Here is a 21,067-nt window from a genome sequence, read left to right on the forward strand (position 1 = left end):
GCCTTCCAAACTATCACGGTAGAGCAGAAGAGGGCGCGATTGATGAGCGGATATTTTATACGCTTTTTGGCATCATTTTCATATTGTTTTAGTTATGTTTTGTTCAAATTTTATTATGTTTTGATAGGTTTTAGTGAAAAATTCACATTTTTGGATTCTACTTTGAGTTGTTGTGTTTTATGATGATTTCAGGTAAATTCTGACTAAAGTTGAGGAGTTTTGGAAAAGTCTGATTTAGAGACAGAGAAAGGACTGCAGATGTTGTCAGATTCTGACCTCCATGCACTCGAAAGAGCATTTCTGGAGCTACAGAAGTGCAAATGGCGCGCTCTCAACGGATATGGAAAGCTAACATCCAGGGGTTTTCAGGAATATAAAATAGTTTATATTTTGCTCTAGAAATGAAGGCCTAAAACTGGCGTTCAATGCCAGCTACCAACCGTATTCCTGGCGTTAGATGCCCAAAAGGTAGCAGCTGGCGTCCAACGCCGAAAAAGGAGTCCAAAGCTGGCGTCTAACGCCCTAGAGGGAGTACCAACTCGTGGCTTCACCCATGCTCAGCCCAAGTGCTCAGCCAAAGTGGGCCCAAGGATGGATTTCGCACCTCTAGTCTATTCTATCATATTTTTGTACTTCTTAGTTGTTAGATTAGTATATATAGGAAGAGATCACCGTTGTTTAGAATCATCTTCCACCTTATGCCATATTTTTGAATACGTTACTACTTTCTGTAAGCTATGAGTTATTAACCTCCTAAGTTAAGGTTAGGAGCTCTGCTGATTCTTATGGATTAATAATATCACTATTATATTTCAATCTATGCTTGATTTCATTCTAAGATGTATCTTTGTTCTTCATCCTAATGAATTGGGAGTGTAACTTGACCGTCATTCCTATTCTACATGGGTTCTTGCGAGTCCTTGACAGGATAGTACTAAACCACAAGCTTGATTATACATCTCTTAGACGGCTAATCCACGACTTCGTTGGGGACTTGGAGATATCACTTCAGCTGAGGTATGGAGCAATTAGGGCCTTTGTGGTATAGGCTAGAATCAATGGAGTAGCATCCTCTGATCCGAAAGATCTGACCTTGTCTGTGGCGCTTTGAGTAGGATCACCAAGGAAATGAACTGTAGAAGCTTCACCCCCGTTCAGATTGGATGACCACTGACCTGGCGTTTGATTTGAAGCAGAGGAGATTAATGACCACTGACCTGGCATTAGTCACTTACAACCTGCCATGGAATGAATCATCAGAAATTGAAGTCGACAGTGAAAAAAGTTGATCCAGAAGGAGGAAGAATCTTCGAAGCCTCAACCCTTCTCTTATCATTGATTTCACACCAATCCAGTAACACTTTATTTATTCTATTTTTATGCGTTCTTCACAACAACTCTATTTTCTATTCGCCTGACTAAGATCTACAAGATAGCCACTGCTTGTTCAATCCGACAATCTCCGTGGGATCGACCCTCAGTCACCTGAGGTATCACTTGGATGACCCAGTGCACTTGCCGGTCTATCTGTACGAATATTGCGGAGTCAATTTCGTGTACCAAGTTTTTGGCACCGTTGCTGGGGATTGTTCTATGATTGACAAACTCTCGGACTATCTTGTTGCTTAGATTAGGTACTTTTTAAGTTTTAGTTACTTTTTTATTTGTCTTTTGTTTTCTTTCTTCAAAAATTTTTCAAAAACCTTTTCTTTTCTTTAGTAATCTTTTTCTCTATTTGAGTCTTGTGTCAGTTTCTAAGTTTGGTGTCTCTTTTGTGTTCATCCTTCTTTAAAAAATTTTGAAAATTTTTCTTACTTTTCTTTCTTGGTATTCAAATTGTTCTTGCTAATTTCTTGCTTTAATCTTAAAAAATTTTAAGTTTGATATCTTTTTGTGTTTTTCTTTTAAATTTTCGAAAAACTAGTGTCTTTAATCTTAAAATTTTTAAGTTTGGTGTCTCTTAGTTGTTTTTCTTTTTCCTTAAATTTCGAAAATCCAAAAAAAATTTCTTTTATCTTTCTTCAAAATTTTGAAAATATCAACTATCTTTTCTTATCTTGATTTACAAATTTTAAGTTTGGTGTTTTCTTGTTAGTAAAGTTTAAATTTTGAATTTCCATTCTTATATTTTCATATCTTTTTCAAATATTTTCTTTTATCTTTATTTAAATTTCAAAAATCCTATCTTATCTTACTTTAAATTCAAATTTTAAAAATTCAATTTTAAAATTTAAAATTTAAAATTTAATTTTTAAAATTAAATCTTTTTCAAAAATCAAATTTCAAATCTTATCTTTTGCAAATCTTTTTCAAATCTTTATCATATCTTCTTACTGTAAGTCCTTCTTATCTTATCTTCTTTTTAAATTTAAAACTTTTTAATTCCAAATCTTTACTTTCTTTTGAAATTAAAAATTCAAAATCGAATCTTTTATTTTCAATTCTTGTTTATTAGTTAGTTACTTGTTTTATTTTATTCTCTTTCTATTTCCTTTCTCTTTATTCCTTTTCAAAACCTCCTAACTAATTTCTCTTTCTTCTTTTTAGAAAACTTTATCTCTCTTTTCCTTTCTATTTTTGAAAATATCTCCCCCTCCCTCTCTATTAATTTTCGAAAACTCCTTTAACCTAAAACATATCTTTCTTTTCTTCTCTTCTCTTCTAACTCTCTGAAAGGACCTCTATACTCTGACATAGAGAATTCTTTTCTTCTTGCATTCTTCCTTCTTGATCATGAGCAGGAACAGAGATACAGAACATCTCTTTGATCTTGACCTTGAACCTGAGAGGACTCTAAAGAGGCGTTTACAACAAGTAAGAGCATAGCACTCCGAAGGAAACCTCACAGTGCTTTTTGAACAAGAAGCTAAAATTACAGACATGGTAGCCAATCCTAATGGTAGAGGAGACACAAGGAAGGTCCTAGGTGACTTTACTGCACCCACTTCTGACTTCTATGGAAGAAGCATCTCTATACCTGCCATTGGTGCAAATAACTTTGAGTTGAAGCCTCAACTGGTCACTTTAGTCAACAAAACTGCCAGTTTCATGGACTTTCACAGGAAGATCCCAATAGATTCATCTCTGATTTCTTGCAGATTTGTGATACTATCAAGACTAATGGAGTGGATCCTGAAATCTACAAGCTTATGCTTTTCCCCTTTGCTGTAAGGGACAAGGCTAGGTTATGGCTGAATTCTCAGCCTAATAAAAGCCTAGACTCTTGGAAAAAGGTGGTTAATGCATTTTTGACCAAGTTCTTTCCACCTCAAAAGTTGAGCAAGCTCAGGGTGGAAGTTCAGACCTTTAGGCAGAAAGAGGGTGAATCCCTTTATGAAGTCTGGGAGAGGTACAAGCAATTAATCAGAAAGTGCGCTCCTAACATGATTTCAGACTGGACCATCTTAGATATCTTCTATGATGGTCTTTCTGAGATGTCCAAGATGGCATTAGACCACTCTGCTGGTGGTTCACTTCACTTGAAGAAAATGCCTGAAGAGGCACATGAACTCATTGACATGGTTGCTAACAACCAATTCATGTACACTTCTGAGAGAAGCCTTGTGAACACTGGGGTAGCTCAAAAGATAGGAGTCCTGGAGATGATACTCTGAATGTCATATTGGCTCAAAATAAGATACTGACCCAACAGATCAACATGATCTCTCAGCATCTGACTGGATCACAAGTTGCAGTTGACAGCACTCAAGAAGCCTCCTATGAAGGAGATGCATATGATCCAAATCAACCCATGATGGATGAGGTTAACTATTTGGGAATCTCCTAAGGAAATCCCAATAATGAGTCCTATGGCAATACCTACAATCCAACATGGAGAAATCATCCCAACCTTTCTTGGAAGGATCAACAGAAGCCTCAACAAGGCTTCAATAATAATTAAGGTGGAAGAAACAAGAATAGGTTTCTTAATAAACCATTTCCATCTTCTCAGCAGCAAATGGAGACTCCTAGGAAGAGCTTCTTTGACTTAGCCGCTATAGTCTCCAATCTCTTTCAGACCACTCATAGTTTCATCACTGAAACAAGATCCTCCATTAGGAATCTGGAGGTATAGATTGGTCAGCTGAGTATAAGAATCCCTGAGACCCCTCCTAATACTCTTCCTAGTAACACTGAAGTAAATCCAAGAGAAGAGTACAAGGCCATCACTATAGAAGTTGAGGCCGAAACTGAAGAGGAGAAGCTGGGCGTTCAACGTCCAAAGAGGAGCAGTTGGAGGCGTTGAATTCCAGTAATGGAGTAGAGACTAAGCGTTCAACGCCCAAAAAGGGACAACTCCTGGCGTTGAACGCCATAATAAGAGTAGTTGGGCATTCAACACCCACTAAGGGTCCCCTTGTTAAAGAACTGAATGAGACCAAGGCTCATGAGGAGACCATAGAGGTTCCCTTGAATGCCTGGTTAAAGATTATAGAATCTGAAGAATACTCCTCCTCTGATGAGGAAGAAGATACTAGGAAAGAGCAAATTGCTCGGTACCTAGGAATTCTAATGAAGCTGAATGCCAAATTATTTGAAACAGAGACATTGGAGAAGAACCTCTAGTGCTCACCAAGGAACTCAATGCCTTGGTTCAGCAAAAACTACTTCAGAAGCTGTCGAATCTCGGATGCTTCCTAATTCCCTGTACCATAGGGACTATTACTTTTAAGAAGGCTTTATGTGACCTAGGATCAAGCATAAACCTCATGCATCTCTCTGTAATGGAGAGGCTGGGAATCTTTGAGGTGCAAGCTGCCAAGATCTCATTAGAGATGGTAGATAAGTCATTGAAAAGGGCATATGGCCTGGTAGAGGATGTATTGGTAAAGGTTGAAAACCTCTACATCCCTGCAGATTTTATAATCTTAGATACTGGAGAGGACGAGGATGAATCCATCATCCTTGAAAGACCTTTCCTGGCTGCAGCCAATGCCATAATTGATGTGGCAAAAGGGGAGCTAGTCCTGCAATTATGGGAGGATCACATCTTATTTAAGATGCCCAATCCTAAATCCTTCCCTAAGGGAGAGACAACTGTACAACACTTAGTGTTCCAACACTCTCTCTCAGTACAGAGTTATACAGAGCCCCCAGACACCAACTCTAAGTTTGGTGTCATGAAACCATCCACAAGCACTGAGGATAAGGGTACTAAAAGGTACCTAAGGGCTGGAAGGATAAGAAAATTCCCACTGAAGCCCTCTCACCTGGCATGAGAGTTGTCTTCACAAACAGCCCAGTGATTCTGCACACTATGAACAAGGTCCTGTCTCTGGAACACGTGGAGCTCATCCATGAGAGCACAGGGAAAAAATTCACTGTAAGGGGTGACATTCTGAGCCCCTATCCATCTACGTAAGGAAGCTAACCGTCAAGCTAGTGACGTTAAAGAAACTCTTGTTGGGAGGCAACCCAACCATAACTAGAGTTTTCCTATTTTTTTTTCTTTAAGTTTATTTACCTAATATTAGTTTATTTTCAAAATTGTTTCTTTTTAGAGTTCGTGATCATGTGCAGCAGTCAGAACAGAGACAGAGACATTTAGATATGGAAGAAGAACACCCAGGAGTACATCCCTTGCTAGCGTTGAATGCCAGACAAGGAGGAAAGAAGGGGCGTTCAACGCCCAAGATGGAGTAGTGGTGCACGAAATTGTGATCTCAATGGCGCCAAAAACTTGGCACGCACAATCATAATCTCAATTCTCTTTTCACAACTTCACACAACTAACCAGCAAGTGCACTGGGTCGTCCAAGTAATAAACCTTACGTGAGTAAGGGTCGATCCCACGGAGATTGTCGGCTTGAAGCAAGCTATGGTTATCTTGTAAATCTCAGTCAGGCAGATTCAAATGGTTATGGGATTTTGATAGTTTAAATATAAATAAAATATTAAATAGGATAGAGATACTTATGTAATTCATTGGTGAGAATTTCAGATAAGTGTATGGAGATGCTTCGTTCCTTCTGGATCTCTTCTTTCCTACTGCTTTCATTCAATCATTTATACTCCTTTCCCTAGCAAGCTGTATATTGGGGGATCACCATTGTCAATGGCTACCGTCCGTCCTCTAAGTGAAAATGGTCCAAATGTGCTGTCACTGCACGGCTAATCAACTGTTGGTTCTCGATCATGTTGGAATAGGATCCATTGATCCTTTTGCGTCTGTCACTATGCCCAACACTCGCGAGTTTGAAGCTCGTCACAGTCATCCCTTCCCAGATCCTACTCGGAATACCACAGACAAGGTTTAGACTTTCCGAATCTTAAGAATGGCCGCCAATAATTCTAGCCTATACCACGAAGGTTTTAATCTTAGATTAGAAACCCAAGAGATACACATTCAAGCTTGTTTGCATGTAGAACGGAAGTGGTTGTCAGGCACGCGTTCATAAGTGAGAATGGTGATGAGTGTCACATAATCATCACATTCATCATGTTCTTGTGTGCGAATGAATATCTTAGAGAAGAAATAGGCTTGAGTTGAATAGAAAAACAATGGTACTTTGCATTAATTCATGAAGAACAACAGAGCTCCACACCTTAATCTATGGGGTGTAGAAACTCCACCGTTGAAAATACATAAGAATAAGGTCTAGGCATGGCCGAATGGCCAGCCTCCCAAAGAGGGTTCAATCATAAAAACATGATCAAAAGATGAAAATACAATAGTAAAAGGTCCTATTTATAATGAGCTAGTAGCGTAGGGTTTACAGAAATAAGTAAATGATGCAGAAATCCACTTCTGGGCCCACTTGGTGTGTGCCTGGGCTGAGCATTGAGCTTTACACGTGTAGAGACTTCTCTTGGAGTTAAACGCCAGGTTGCAGCCTGTTTCTGGCGTTTAACTCTGGTTTGTAACCTGTTTCTGGCGTTTAACTTCAGAATAGGGTAGGAAGTAGGCGTTTGAATGCCAGTTTGCATCGTCCAATTGGGTATCTGTAGCTCCAGAAAATCCACTTTGAGTGCAGGGAGGTCAGAATCCAACAACATCTACAGTCCTTTTTCAGCCTCTGAATCAGATTTTTGCTCAGGTCCCTCAATTTCAGCCAGAAAATACCTGAAATTATAGAAAAATACACAAACTTATAGTAAAGTCCAGAAAAAGTTTTGGCATCTCACTTTATCCTTTGAAGTTCAGAATGATTGGCTTCTATAGGAACTCAGAATTTAGATAGTGTTATTGATTCTCCTAGTTCAGTATGTTGATTCTTGAACATAGCTACTTTATGAGTCTTGGCCGTGGCCCTAAGCACTTTGTTTTCCAGTATTACCACCGGATACATAAATGCCACAGACACATAACTGGTGAACCTTTTCAGATTGTGACTCAACTTTGCTAGAGTCCCCAATTAGAGGTGCCCAGGGTTCTGAAGCACACTCTTTTTTTTGCTTTGGATCACGACTTTAACCGCTCAGTCTCAAGCTTTTCACTTGACACCTTCATGCAACAAGCACATGGTTAGGATCATCTTGGATTAGCCGCTTAGGCCAGGATTTTATTCCTTTGGTCCCTCCTATCCACTGATGCTCAAAGCCTTGGATCCTTTTTACCCTTGTCTTTTGGTTTAAAGGGCTATTGGCTTTTTGCTCTTGCTTTTTGGTTTAAAGAGCTATTGGCTTTTTTTGCTTGCTTTTTCTTTTTCTTCTCTTTTTTTTTTCTTTTATTTTCGCCATTTTTTTCGCAAGCTTTGTCATTCACTGCTTTTTCTTGCTTCAAGAATCAATTTTATGATTTTTTAGATTATCAAATAACATTTCTCCTTTTTCATCATTCTTTCAAGAGCCAACAATTTTAACATTCATAAACAACAAATTCAAAAGACATATGCACTGTTCAAGCATTCATTCAGAAAACAAAAAGTATTGTCACCACATCAAAATAATTAAACTAATTTCAATGATGAATTCGAAATCATGTACTTCTTGTTCTTTTGTGGTTAAAACATTTTTCATTTAAGAAAGGTGATGGATTCATAGAACATTCATAGCTTTAAGACATAGACACTAGACACTAATGATCATGTAATAAAGACACAAACATAAATAAACATAAAACATAGAGAATGAAAACAGAAAAAATAATTAGACAAGGAGATTAAGGAACGGGTCCACCTTAGTGAGGGTGGCATCTTCCTCCTCTTGAAGAACCAATGGTGTTCTTGAGCTCCTCTATGTCTCTTCCTTGCCTTTGTTGCTCCTCCCTCATAGCTCTTTGATCTTCTCTAATCTCATGGAGAATGATGGAGTGCTCTTGGTGCTCCACCCTTAGTTGTCCCATGTTGGAACTTAATTCTCCTAGGGAGGTGTTAATTTGCTCCCAATAGTTTTGCGGAGGAAAGTGCATCCCTTGAGGCATCTCAAGAATTTAATGATGAGGAATTTCCTCATGCTCTTGTTAAGGTCCATGAGTGGGCTCTCTTGTTTGCTCCATCCTCTTTTTAGTGATGGGCTTGTCCTCTTCAATGAGGATGTCTTCTTGGCCACAACTTCATAGAAGTGGTCTTGATGGACCTTTGAGATGAATCTCTCCATCTCTCATGACTCAGAGGTGGAAGCAATTGCCTTTCCTTTCCTCTTTCTTGAGGTTTCTCTGGCCTTAGGTGCCATTAATGGTTATAGAAAAACAAAAGCAATGCTTTTACCACACCAAACTTAAAAGGTTTGCTCGTCCTCGAGTAAAAGAAGAAAGAAAGTAGTAGAAGAAGAAGAAAATGGAGATGGAGTGAGAGAGTGTATTCGGCCAAGGGGGGAAGTAGTGTTTGTGATGTGTGAAAATTGAGTAGTGTTAAGGGGTTTATATAAGGGTGGGGGAGGGTAGGTTTCGACCATTAGGGTTGGGTTTGGGAGGGAAAGGAATTTGAATTTTGGAGGTAGGTGGGGTTTATGGGGAAGAGTAGATGGATGTGAGTGGTTAAGGGTATTTGGGGAAGAGTGTTATGAAAATGTGTAAAGAGGAGAGAAGAAGAGGTGGGGTAGGTGGGGATCCTGTGGGATCCACAGATCCAGAGGGGTTAAGGACTTAGTATCCCTGGTCCATTTAGGCGTGCAAAACGCCCTTAGAATGCATGTCTGGCGTTAAACGCCAGCTTGCTGCTTGTTTCTGGCGTTTAACGCCAGCTTTTTTTCCATTCTTGGCGTTAAACGCCAATTCCATGCTCTGTTCTGGCATTAAACGCCAGTCTGGTGCTTGTTTCTGGCGTTTAACGCCAGTTTGATGCTTCTTTCTGGCGTTAAACGCCAGTTTGATGCTTCTTACTGGCGTTTAAATGCCAGTAAGCTCTTCCTCCAGGGTGAGCTATTTTTATTGCTATTTTTCATTCTGTTTTTGATTTTTCAGTTGTTTTTGTGACTTCACATGATAATCAACCTAAAGAAAACATAAAATAGCAATGGAGAATAAATAGATATAATTAAATAACATTGGGTTGCCTCTCAACAAGCGCTTCTTTAATGTCAATAGCTTGACAGTGAGCTCTCATGGAGCCTCACAGATAATCAGAGCAAGGTTGGAGCCTCTCAACACCAAACTTAGAGTTTGGTTATGGCCTCCCAACACCAAACTTAGAGTTTGAATGTGGGGGTTTTGTTTGACTCTGTATTAAGAGAAGCTTTTCATGCTTCCTCTCTATGGTTACAGAAGGAGAACCTTGAGTCTTGAATACAAGGTAGTCCTCATTCAACTGAAGGACCAACTCTCCTCTGTCAACATCAATCACTGCTTTTGCTATGGCTGGGAAGGGTCTGCCAAGGATGATGGATTCATCCTCATCCTTCCTAGTGTCTAGGATTATGAAATCAGCAGGGATGTAAAGGCTTTCAACCTTCACTAGCACGTCCTCTACTAGTCCATAAGCCTGTTTCATGGATTTGTCTGCCATCTCTAGTGAGATTCTTACAGCTTGTACCTCAAAGATTCCCAATTTCCCCATTACAGAGAGGGGCATGAGGTTTATCCCTAATCCCAGGTCACATAGAGCCTTCTCAAAGGTCATGGTGCCTATGGTACAAGGTATGAAGAATTTTTTGGGGTTCGATTTCTTCTGAGGTAGTGTCTGCCTCATTAATGCACTCAGTTCATTGGTGAACAAGGGGGGTTCATCATCCCAAGTCTCATTACCAAATAACTTGGCATTCAGTTTCATGATTGCTCCTAGATACTTAGCAACATGCTCTTCAATGGTATCTTCATCCTCTTCAGAGGAAGAATATTCATCAGAGCTCATGAATGGTAGAAGAAAGTTCAATGGAATCTCTATGGTCTCTGTATGAGCCTCAAATTCCTTTGGTTCCTCAAAGGGAAACTCCTTTCTGTCCAGAGGACGTCCCATGAGGCTTTTCTCACTGGGACTCACATCCTCCTCACTCTCTCCAGGTTCAGTCATGTTGGTCATGGTTATGGCCTTGCACTCTCTCTTGGAATTTTCTTTTGTATTGCTTGGGAGAGTACTGGGAGGAGTTTCAGTAATCTTCTTACTCAGTTGACCCACCTGTGCCTCCAAATTTCTAATGGAGGACCTTGTTTCATTCATAAAACTTAGTGTGGTCTTGGATAGATCAGAAACTATGGTTGCCAGGCCAGAATGGCTCTATTCAGAATTCTCTGTCTGTTGCTGAGAAGATAATGGAAAAGGCTTGCTATTGCTAAACCTATTTCTTTCACCATTATTGTTGAAGCGTTGTTGAGGCTTCTGTTGGTCCTTCAATGAGAAATTTGGATGATTTCTCCATGAAGGATTATAGGTGTTTCCATAGGGTTCTCCTATATAATTCACCTCTGCCATTGCAGGGTTCTCAGGATCATAAGCTTCTTCTTCAGAAGATGCTTCTTTAGTACTGTTGGATGCAGCTTGCAATCCATTCAGACTCTGAGAAATCATATTGACTTGCTGAGTCAATATTTTGTTCTAAGCTAATATGGAATTCAGAGTATCATTTTCAAGAACTCCCTTCTTCTGAGGCGTCCCATTATTCACAGGATTCCTCTCAGAGGTGTACATGAACTGGTTATTTGCAACCATTTCAATGAGTTCCTGAGCTTCTGCAGGGGTTTTCAGATGAAGAGATCCTCCTGCAGAATGGTCCAATGACATTTTTGACAACTCAGACAGACCATCATAGAATATACATATGATGCTCCATTCTGGAAGCATGTCAGTAGGACACCTTTTGATCAGTTGCTTATATCTTTCCCAAGCTTCATAGAGGGACTCACCTTCCTTCTGTCTGAAGGTTTGGATTTCCACTCTAAGCTTGCTCATCTTTTGAGGTGGAAAGAATTTGGCCAGGAAAGCACTGACCAGCTTTTCCCAAGAGTGCAGGCTTTCCTTAGGTTGTGAATCCAACCATGTTCTAGCTCTGTCTCTTATAGAAAAAGGGAAAAGCATAAGCCTGTAGACCTCGGGATCAACTCCATTGGTCTTGACAGTGTCACAGATTTGCAAGAATTCAGCTAAGAACTGATGGGGATCTTTCAATGTAAGTCCATGAAACTTGCAATTCTATTGCATTAGAGAAACTAATTGAGGCTTAAGCTCAAAGTTGTTTGCTCTAATGGCAGGAATTGAGATGCTTCTTCTGTAGAAGTTAGAAGAGGGTGCAATAAAGTCACCAAGCATCATCATTGCATCTTCACCATTGTTATTATTTTCGGCTGCCATCTCTACTTCTTTTTCAAGAATTTCTGTTAGGTCCTCTCGAGAGTTTTGTGCTTTAGCTTCTCTTAGTTTCCTCTTTAGAGTCCTTTTAGGTTCAGGATCAGCTTCAATAAGAATGCCTTTGTCCTTGTTCCTACTCATATGAAAGAGAAGAGAACAAGAAAGTATGGAATCCTCTATGTCATAGTATAGAGATTCCTTTATGTGAGTAGAAGAAGAGAAGAATAGAAGAAGGGGAACAGAAAAATTCGAAAATTAAAAAGGGAAATAAAATTAAATTAAAATTGAAAACAATTAGTTAATTAAAAGGAATTTTGAAAAAAAAAAGGGAGGAGTTTTCGAAAATTAGAGAGAGAAAATTAGTTAGGTGGTTTTGAAAAAGATACGATTGAAATAGTAAACTTTTAAAATCAAACAAAAAGTTAAGTGGTTAATTGAAAAAGATTTGAAAATCAATTTTGAAAAGATAAGAAGTTAGAACAGAATTTGAAATTGATTTTGAAAAAGATATGATTGAAAATCATTTTGAAAAAGATTTAAAAGGGAAATTAAATGCTAGCAATAAATCCGAAAATATGAAACAAAAATAAGAAAAAGATTTTGAAAATCAATTTGAAATTTAGAAAATATGAAAGAAAAATTGAAAAAGATTTGAATTTTGAAAAAGATTTGAAAAAGATAGAATTTTTAAACTGAAAATTTGATTTAACTCATAAAAAACAATTAAATTTAAAAACTTTTTTACTAAATCAAACCAAATTTTCAAAAATTTATGAGAGAATAAGGGAAAGATATTTTTTTATTTTTGAATTTTTATGAAGAGAGAGAAAAACAACAAAAAGACTCAAAACATGAAAATTATGAATCAAAACACACAATGCATGCAAGAACACTTTGAATATCAAGATGAACACCAAGAACACTTTTAATGTCAAGATGAACACCAAGAACTTATTTTTGAGAATTTTTTAAGAAAAGAAAAACATGCAAGACACAAAACTTAAAATTTTTAATGTTTAGATACTAACAAATTGAAAATAGATATGAAAAACAAGAAAAGACACAAAACATGGAAATGCAAATATCAAACAAAGAAGATCATCAAGAACAACTTGAAGATCATGAAGAACATTATGCATGAATTTTCGAAATTTTTTTTGAAAATAAAAAATATGCAATTGACACCAAACATAAAAATTGACACTAGACTCAAACAAGAAACATCAAATTTTCGGTTTTTATGGTTTTGTTAATTTTTTTTTCTGGATTTTTCAAAAGTTATTTTGGGAAAAACAAAAAAGAAGAAAAACTTTTTTTTGTATTTTTCTAAAATAAGAAATAAAAAGCTTATAAATAAAATAAAATTACCTAATCTGAGCAACAAGATGAACCGTCAGTTGTCCAAACTCGAACAATCCCCGGCAACGGCGCCAAAAACTTGGTGCACGAAATTGTGATCTCAATGGCGCCAAAAACATGGTACGCACAATCATAATCTCAATTCTCTTTTCACAACTTTGCACAACTAACCAGCAAGTGCACTGGGTCGTCCAAGTAATAAACCTTACGTGAGTAAGGGTCGATCCCACGGAGATTGTCGGCTTGAAGCAAGCTATGGTTATCTTGTAAATCTCAGTCAGGCAGATTCAAATGGTTATGTAATTTTGATAGTTTAAATTTAAATAAAATATTAAATAGGATAGAGATACTTATGTAATTCATTGGTGAGAATTTCAAATAAGCGTATGGAGATGCTTCGTTCCTTCTGGATCTCTGCTTTCCTACTGCTTTCATTCAATCATTCATACTCCTTTCCCTGGCAAGCTGTATGTTGGGGGATCACCGTTGTCAATGGGTACCGTCCGTCCTCTCAGTGAAAATGGTCCAAATGCGCTGTCACCGCACGGCTAATCAGCTGTTGGTTCTCGATCATGTTGGAATAGGATCCATTGATCCTTTTGCGTCTGTCACTATGCCCAACACTCGCGAGTTTGAAGCTCGTCACAGTCATCCCTTCCCAGATCCTACTCGGAATACCACAGACAAGGTTTAGACTTTCCGGATCTCAAGAATGGCCGCCAATAATTCTAGCCTATACCACGAAGGTTTTAATCTTAGATTAGAAACCCAAGAGATACACATTCAAGCTTGTTTGCATGTAGAACGGAAGTGGTTGTCAGGCACGCGTTCATAAGTGAGAATGGTGATGAGTGTCACATAATCATCACATTCATCATGTTCTTGTGTGCGAATGAATATCTTAGAGAAGAAATAGGCTTGAGTTGAATAGAAAAACAATAGTACTTTGCATTAATTCATGAATAACAGCAGAGCTCCACACCTTAATCTATGGGGTGTAGAAACTCTACCGTTGAAAATACATAAGAATAAGGTCTAGGCATGGCCGAATGGCCAGACTCCCAAAGAGGGTTCAATCATAAAAACATGATCAAAAGATGAAAATACAATAGTAAAAGGTCCTATTTATAATGAGCTAGTAGCCTAGGGTTTACAGAAATAAGTAAATGATGCAGAAATCCACTTCTGGGCCCACTTGGTGTGTGCTTGGGCTGAGCATTGAGCTTTACACGTGTAGAGACTTCCCTTGGAGTTAAACGCCAGGTTGCAGCCTGTTTCTGGCGTTTAACTCTGGTTTGTAACCTGTTTCTGGTGTTTAACTTCAGAATAGGATAGGAAGTAGGCGTTTGAATGCCAGTTTGCGTCGTCAAAACTCGGTCAAAGTATGGACTATTATATATTTATGGAAAGCCCTGGATGTCTACTTTCCAACGCAATTGAGAGCGCACCAATTGGGTATCTGTAGCTCCAGAAAATCTACTTCGAGTGCAGGGAGGTCAGAATCCAACAACATCTGCAGTCCTTTTTCAGCCTCTGAATCAGATTTTTGCTCAGGTCCCTCAATTTTAGCCAGAAAATACTTGAAATCATAGAAAAACACACAAACTCATAGTAAAGTCCAGAAATGTGAATTTTAAATAAAAACTAATAAAAATATACTAAAAAGTAAATAAAACATGCTGAAAACTACTTAAAAATAATGCCAAAAAGCGTATAAATTATCCGCTCATCAAGTAGGAAGCTGGCATTGAACGCTAGCCAGGGAGCAGAGGCTAGGCATTCAAAGCCAACAAGGGGGCAAAGAACTTGAATTCCCTAGCCTCTCAGGATCAGTGGGTCCCACAGAATCTCCATCTACCCCCACATTCTTCACTCTCTTACTTTTCCTCTTCTCTATACACACTCTTCCCCATACACACTCAACCAATCACATCCACATCACCTTTCTACCATTTATCACCACCATCCAACCATTTCCACCAACCACACCCACTTTAAATTCAAAAATTTCCTCCCAATTACCCTACCCCATAATTGAACCCTAACCCAAACCCCCTAATAAATACTGGTGGGCTAAACTGGCTCCATAATATTTGCACAGATAGACCGACAAGTGCACCAGGTCGTCCAAGTAATACCTCAAGTGAGTGAGGGTCGATCTTACGGAGATTGTTGGTTTAAGCAAGCAATGGTTATCTTGTAGATCTTAGTCAGGCGGATAGAAAAGATGATTGTTGTAGAAAAATGCATAAAACATAATAAATAAATAAAATGTTACTAGACAGGTGTGAAATCAATAGTATGAGAATGGTTGAGGCTTCGGAGATGCTTCTTCCTTCTAGATCAACTTTTCTCACCATCTATTCCAACTTCTGATTGATTCTTTCCATGGCAGGCTGTAAATGATTAATACCGGGTCAGCGGTCATTAATCTCCTTTGCTTCAGATCAAACGCTAGGTGGTGCACGGAATTGTGATCACACTTTTCACAACTCCGATACAACTAACCAGCAAGTGTACTGGGTCGTCCCAGTAATAAAACCTTACACGAGTAAGGGTCGATCCCACGGAGATTGCCGGCTTGAAGCAAGCTATGGTCATCCTGTAAATCTTAGTCAGGCGGATTCAATTGGTTATGAGTTTTGATAATTGAAAGATAAATAAAACGTAAATTAAAATAAAGATACTTAAGTAATTCATTGGTGGGAATTTCAGATAAGCGTTTGGAGATGCTTTGTTACTTCTGAACCTCTGCTTTCCTATTGTCTTCATCCAATCATGCGTACTCCTTTCCATGGCAAGCTGTATGTTGGTGGATCACCGTTGTCAATGGCTACCATCCGTCGTCTCAGTGAAAATGGTCCAGGCACGGCTTTTGTACGGCTAATCATCTGTCGGATCTCTCATCTCGAATGAAGAATACTAGGCACAGCTACCGCACAGCTAATCATTTGTCAGTTTTCACTTGTGTCGGAATAGGATCTCTCTATCCTTTTGCACACTGTCACTGCGCCCAACATTCGTGAGTTTGAAGCTCGTTTGTTCTAGCCTTTACCACGAAGGTTCCGATCTCTGTGAGTTCGACTGCTCTGTTGTCAGGAGATGCAAGTCAAAGTCACGAACCAGAGGCCTAAGAGATTATACTCCAGCTGTCGTCCAATGACTACGTTGAACATCATGTAGACCGCTTGTGGTTGTCAGGCACGTAGATCTTGGCTAAGCGAGTAATGAAGATAGTGGGTTATTGTCATGGGTCACCCCTTCATTCTGACTTAACTGAATTAAGAACGAGAGTATATCTTGGAGAAGAGGCATGCGTGAACTGAAAGAGAAACAATAGTACTTTCATTAATTCATGAAGAACAACAGAGCTTCGCACCTTAATCTATGAGGTGTAGGAACTCCACCGTAGAAAATACATAAGAGAAAAATGTCTTGGCATGGTCGTGTGGCCAGCCTCCAAATGTGAAAAATGGCATAAGATCCAAATACAATAGTAAAAAGTGCTATTTATACTAAACTAGTTACTAAAGATTACAGAAAATAAGTAACTAAGTGCAGATAGTGCAGAAATCCACTTCTGGGGCCCACTTGGTGTGTGCTTGGGCTGAGCATTGAGCTTTACACGTCCATAGGCCCTTTCTAGAGTTAAACACCAGCTTGGATGCCAGTTTGGGCGTTCAACTCTAGTTCTGGTGCCAGTTCCGGCGTTTTACGCCAAAAAAGGGTCTCTGGCTAGTGTTGAACACCAGTTTGGGCCATCAAATCTCGGGTAAAGTATAAAATATTATACATTGCTAGAAAGCCCAAGATGTTAGCTTTCCATCCCAATTGAGAACGTGCCAATTGGACTTCTGTAGCTCCAGAAAAATGCGTTTGAGTGCAGGGAGGTCAGAATCCAGCAGCATCTGTAGTCCTTTCTCAGCCTCTGAATCAGATTTTTGCTCAGGTCCCTCAATTTCAGCCAGAAAATATCTGAAATTACAGAATCACACACAAACTCATAGTAAAGTCCAGAAATGTGATTTTAGCATAAAAACTAATAAAAATATAATAAAAAGTAACTAAAACATACTAAAAACTACCTAAAAACAATGCCAAAAAGCGTATAAATTATATGCTCATCACAACACCAAACTTAAATTGTTGCTTGTCCCCAAGAAACCAAAGACTAAATAAGATAAAAAGAAGACAAAATACAATAAATTTCAAAAATATCAATGAATATTAGTTTTAATTAGATGAGCGGGACTAGTAGCTTTTTGCCTCTGAATAGTTTTGGCATCTCTCTATCCATTGGAGTTCAGAATTGTTGGCCTCTTTAGTAACTCAGAAATACAGATAATGTTATTGATTTTCCTAGTTAAATTCTTTTTGATTCTTGAACACAGCTACTTTATGAGTCTTGGCCGTGACCCTTAGCATTTTGTTTTCCAGTATTACCACCGGATACATAAATGCCACGGACACATAACTGGGTGAACCTTTTCAGATTGTGACTCAGCTTTGCTAGAGTCCCCAGTTAGAGGTGCCCAGAGTTCTTAAGCACACTCTTTTGCTTTGGATTACGACTTTTATCACTCAGTCCCAAGCTTTTCACTTGGACCTTCATGACACAAGCACATGGTTAGGGACAACTTGATTTAGCCACTTAGGCCAGGATTTTATTCCATTGGGCCCTCCTATCCATTGATGCTCAAAGCCTTTGATCCATTTTATCCCTGCCTTTTAGTTTAAAGGGTTATTGGCTTTTTGCTCTTGTCTTTTGAGTTAAAGAGCTATTGGCTTTTTTTGCTTTTTTTTTTTGCAAGCTTTTGTTTTTCATTACTTTTTCTTGCTTTAAGAATCAATTTTATGACTTTTCAGATTACTGATAACATGTCTCTTTTTTCATTATTCTTTCAAGAGCCAACTCTTCTTAATTCCAACTTCAAACATGCACTGTTTATGCATACATTCAGAAAACAGAAAGTATTGCCACCACATCAAAATAATTAAACTAATTTCAAGATAAAATTCGAAATTCATATACTTTTTGTTCTTTTGCAAATAAAAGCATTTTTTTTTTCATTTAAGAGAGGTGAGCGATTCATGGAATCATTCATAGCTTTAAGACATAGACACTAGACACTAATGATCATGTAATAAAGACACAAACATAGACAAAACATAAAGCATAGAAACAAAAAACAGAAAAATAAGAACAAGGAAATTAAAGAACGGGTCCACTTTAGTGACGGCAGCTAGTTCTTCCTCTTGAAGATCCTATGGAGTGCTTGAGCTCCTCAATATCTCTTCCTTGCCTTTGTTGCTCTTCCCTCATGGCTCTTTGGTCCTCTCTGATTTCATGGAGGATAATGGAGTGCTCTTGGTGCTCCATCCTTAGTTGCTCCATGTTGGAACTCAAATCTCCTAAAGAGGTGTTGAGTTGCTCCCAATAGCTTTGTGGAGAAAAGTGTATCCCTTAAGGCATCTTAGGGATTTCTTGATGAGAAAATTCCTCATGCTCTTGTTGAGGTCCATGAGCGGGCTCTCTTGTTTGCTCCATCCTCTTTTTAGTGATGGGCTTGTCCTCTTCAATGAGGATGTATTCCTCTATGACAATTCCGGCTGAATTGCATAGCTGACAGATGAGATGAGGAAAGGCTAACCTTGCCAAAGTGGAGGGCTTGTCAGCCACCTTGAATAGTTCTAGAGGTATGATCTCATGAACTTCCACTTCCTCTCCAATCATGATACTATGGATCATGATAGCCCGATCCACAGTTACTTCAGACCAGTTGCTAGTAGGAATGATAGAGCGTTTGATGAACTCCAACCATCCTCTAGCCACGGGTTTGAGGTCAGGCCTTCTCAATTGAACCGACTTTCCTTTTGAGTCTCTCTTCCATTGTGCTCCTTTCACACAAATGTCTGTGAGGACTTGGTCCAACCTTTGATCAAAGTTGACCCTTCTAGTGAAAGGATGAGGATCTCCTTACATCATTGGCAAGTTGAATGCCAACCTCACGGTTTCCGGACTGAAATCCAAGTATTTTCCTCAAACCATTGTGAGCCAATTCTTTGGGTTCAGGTTCATACTTTGATTATGGTTCTTAGTGATCCATGCATTAGCATAGAACTCTTGAACCATTAAGATTTTGACTTGTTGGATGGGGTTGGTGAGAGCTTCCCAACCTCTTCTCCGAACCTCACGTCGGATCTCCAGATATTCACTCTTTTTGAGCATGAAGGGGACCTTGGGGATCACCCTTTTCTTGGTCACAACTTCATAGAAGTGGTCTTGATGGACCTTTGAGATGAATCTCTCCATCTCCCATGACTCGGAGGTGGAAGCAACTGCCTTTCTTTTCCTCTTTCTAGAGGTTTCTCCGGCCTTAGGTGCCATTAATGGTTATGGAAAAATAAAAAGCAGAGCTTTTTCCCACACCAAACTTAAAAGGTTTGCTCATCCTCGAGCAAAAGAAGAAAGAAAGGAGGAGAAGAAGAATAAATGAAGGAGATAGAGGGGTGTTTTAAATTCGGCCAAGGGGGTTTAAGTATTTATGATGTGTGAAATTGAAGGTGGTAAGGAGGGGTATTTATAGGGTAAGAGAGAGAGGAAATTCGTGTAAGAAGGGGTTAGGTTTGGGAGGGAAATATTTTGAATTTGAATGGTGAGGTAGGTGGAGTTTTTGGGAAAGAGTGTTATGAAAAGGTGTGAAAAGGAGAGAGAGTGAGTTGGGGTAGATGGGGATCCTGTGGGGTTCACAGATCCTGAGGTGTCAAGGAATTCTAGTCCCTGCACCTTTCTGGCATTTAAACGCCCTTGGACAGCCCTTTCTGGCGTTTAAACGCCAATTTGCTGCCTTTCCTGGTGTTAAACGCCAGGCTGAGGCCCCTTTCTGGCGTTTAACGCCAGCCAGACACCCTTTTCTGGTGTTAAACGCCAGTCTGTCTGCCAATTCTGGCATTTAACGCTTAGAATGCTGCCAGACTGGGCGTTAAACGCCCATTCTGCTATCCTTACTGGCGTTTAAACGCCAGTAAGCCTATCCTCCAGGGTGTGCTGTTTTTGATGCTGTTTTTGATTCCGCTTTAATTCTGCAGTTGTTTTTGTGACTCCACATGATCATCAACCTAAAGAAAACATAAACTAACAGTGGAAAATGAAATGAAAAAGTAATTAACATAGATAAATAAGATTGGGTTGCCTCCAAATAAGCACTTCTTTAATGTCAATAGCTTGACAGTAAGCTCTTACAGAGCTTTACAGATACTCAGAGCATGATTTTGGCCTCCCAACACCAAACTTAGAGTTTGAATGTGGGGGCTCTGCTTGACTCTGTATGGAGAGAATTGGATGAAGCTTTTCATGCTTCTTTTCCATGTTTACAGAAGAAGATCCTTGAGCCTTAAACACAAGGTAGTCCTCATTCAATTGAAGGACTAACTCTCCTCTGTCTACATCAATCACAGCCCTTGCTGTGGCTAGGAAGGGTCTTCCAAGGATGATGGATTCATCCTTATCCTTCCCAGTGTCTAGGATTATGAAGTCAGCAGGGATGTAAAGGCCTTCAACCTTCACTAAGACATCCTCTACAAGTCCATAAGCCTTTTTTATTTATTTGTCTGCCATCTCTAGTGAGATTCTTACAGCTTGTACCTCAAAGATCCATTGTTTCTCCATTACAGAGAGTGGCATGAGGTTTATACCTGACCCCAGGTCACACAGAGCCTTCTCAAAGGTCATGGTGCCTATGGTACAAGGTATTAAGAACATTCCGGGATCCGGTTCCTTCTGAGGTAATTTCTGCTGAACCAAGGCATTCAGTTCATTGATGAGCAGTGGAGGTTCATCCTCCCAAGTCTTATTACCAAATAACTTGGCATTCAGCTTCATGATTGCTCCTAGATACCGAGCAACTTGCTCTTCAACAATATCTTCATCCTCTTCAGAGGAAGAATACTCATCAGAGCTCATGAATGGCAACAGTAAGTTCAGTGGAATCTGTATGGTCTCTGTATGAGCCTCAGATTCCTTTGGTTCCTCATTAGGGAACTCCTTA

At 39.2% G+C, this 21,067-nt stretch overlaps 2 non-coding genes across 2 annotated transcripts; one reads left to right on the forward strand and one right to left on the reverse strand.

The window, feature by feature from the left end:
* Positions 1-3,281: 3,281 nt before the first annotated feature.
* LOC148567167 (small nucleolar RNA R71) lies at positions 3,282-3,390 on the reverse strand. The gene has a single exon (XR_015882395.1). It is a non-coding gene; the product is annotated as a small nucleolar RNA R71 (small nucleolar RNA).
* Positions 3,391-11,150: 7,760 nt separating this feature from the next.
* LOC148567168 (small nucleolar RNA R71) lies at positions 11,151-11,258 on the forward strand. The gene has a single exon (XR_015882649.1). It is a non-coding gene; the product is annotated as a small nucleolar RNA R71 (small nucleolar RNA).
* The last annotated feature ends 9,809 nt before the right edge of the window (positions 11,259-21,067 follow it).

This window comes from Arachis ipaensis, chromosome B4, assembly GCF_059453495.1.
Source record: "Arachis ipaensis isolate K30076 ecotype BB chromosome B4, ASM5945349v1, whole genome shotgun sequence".
Lineage (NCBI taxonomy): Eukaryota > Viridiplantae > Streptophyta > Magnoliopsida > Fabales > Fabaceae > Arachis > Arachis ipaensis.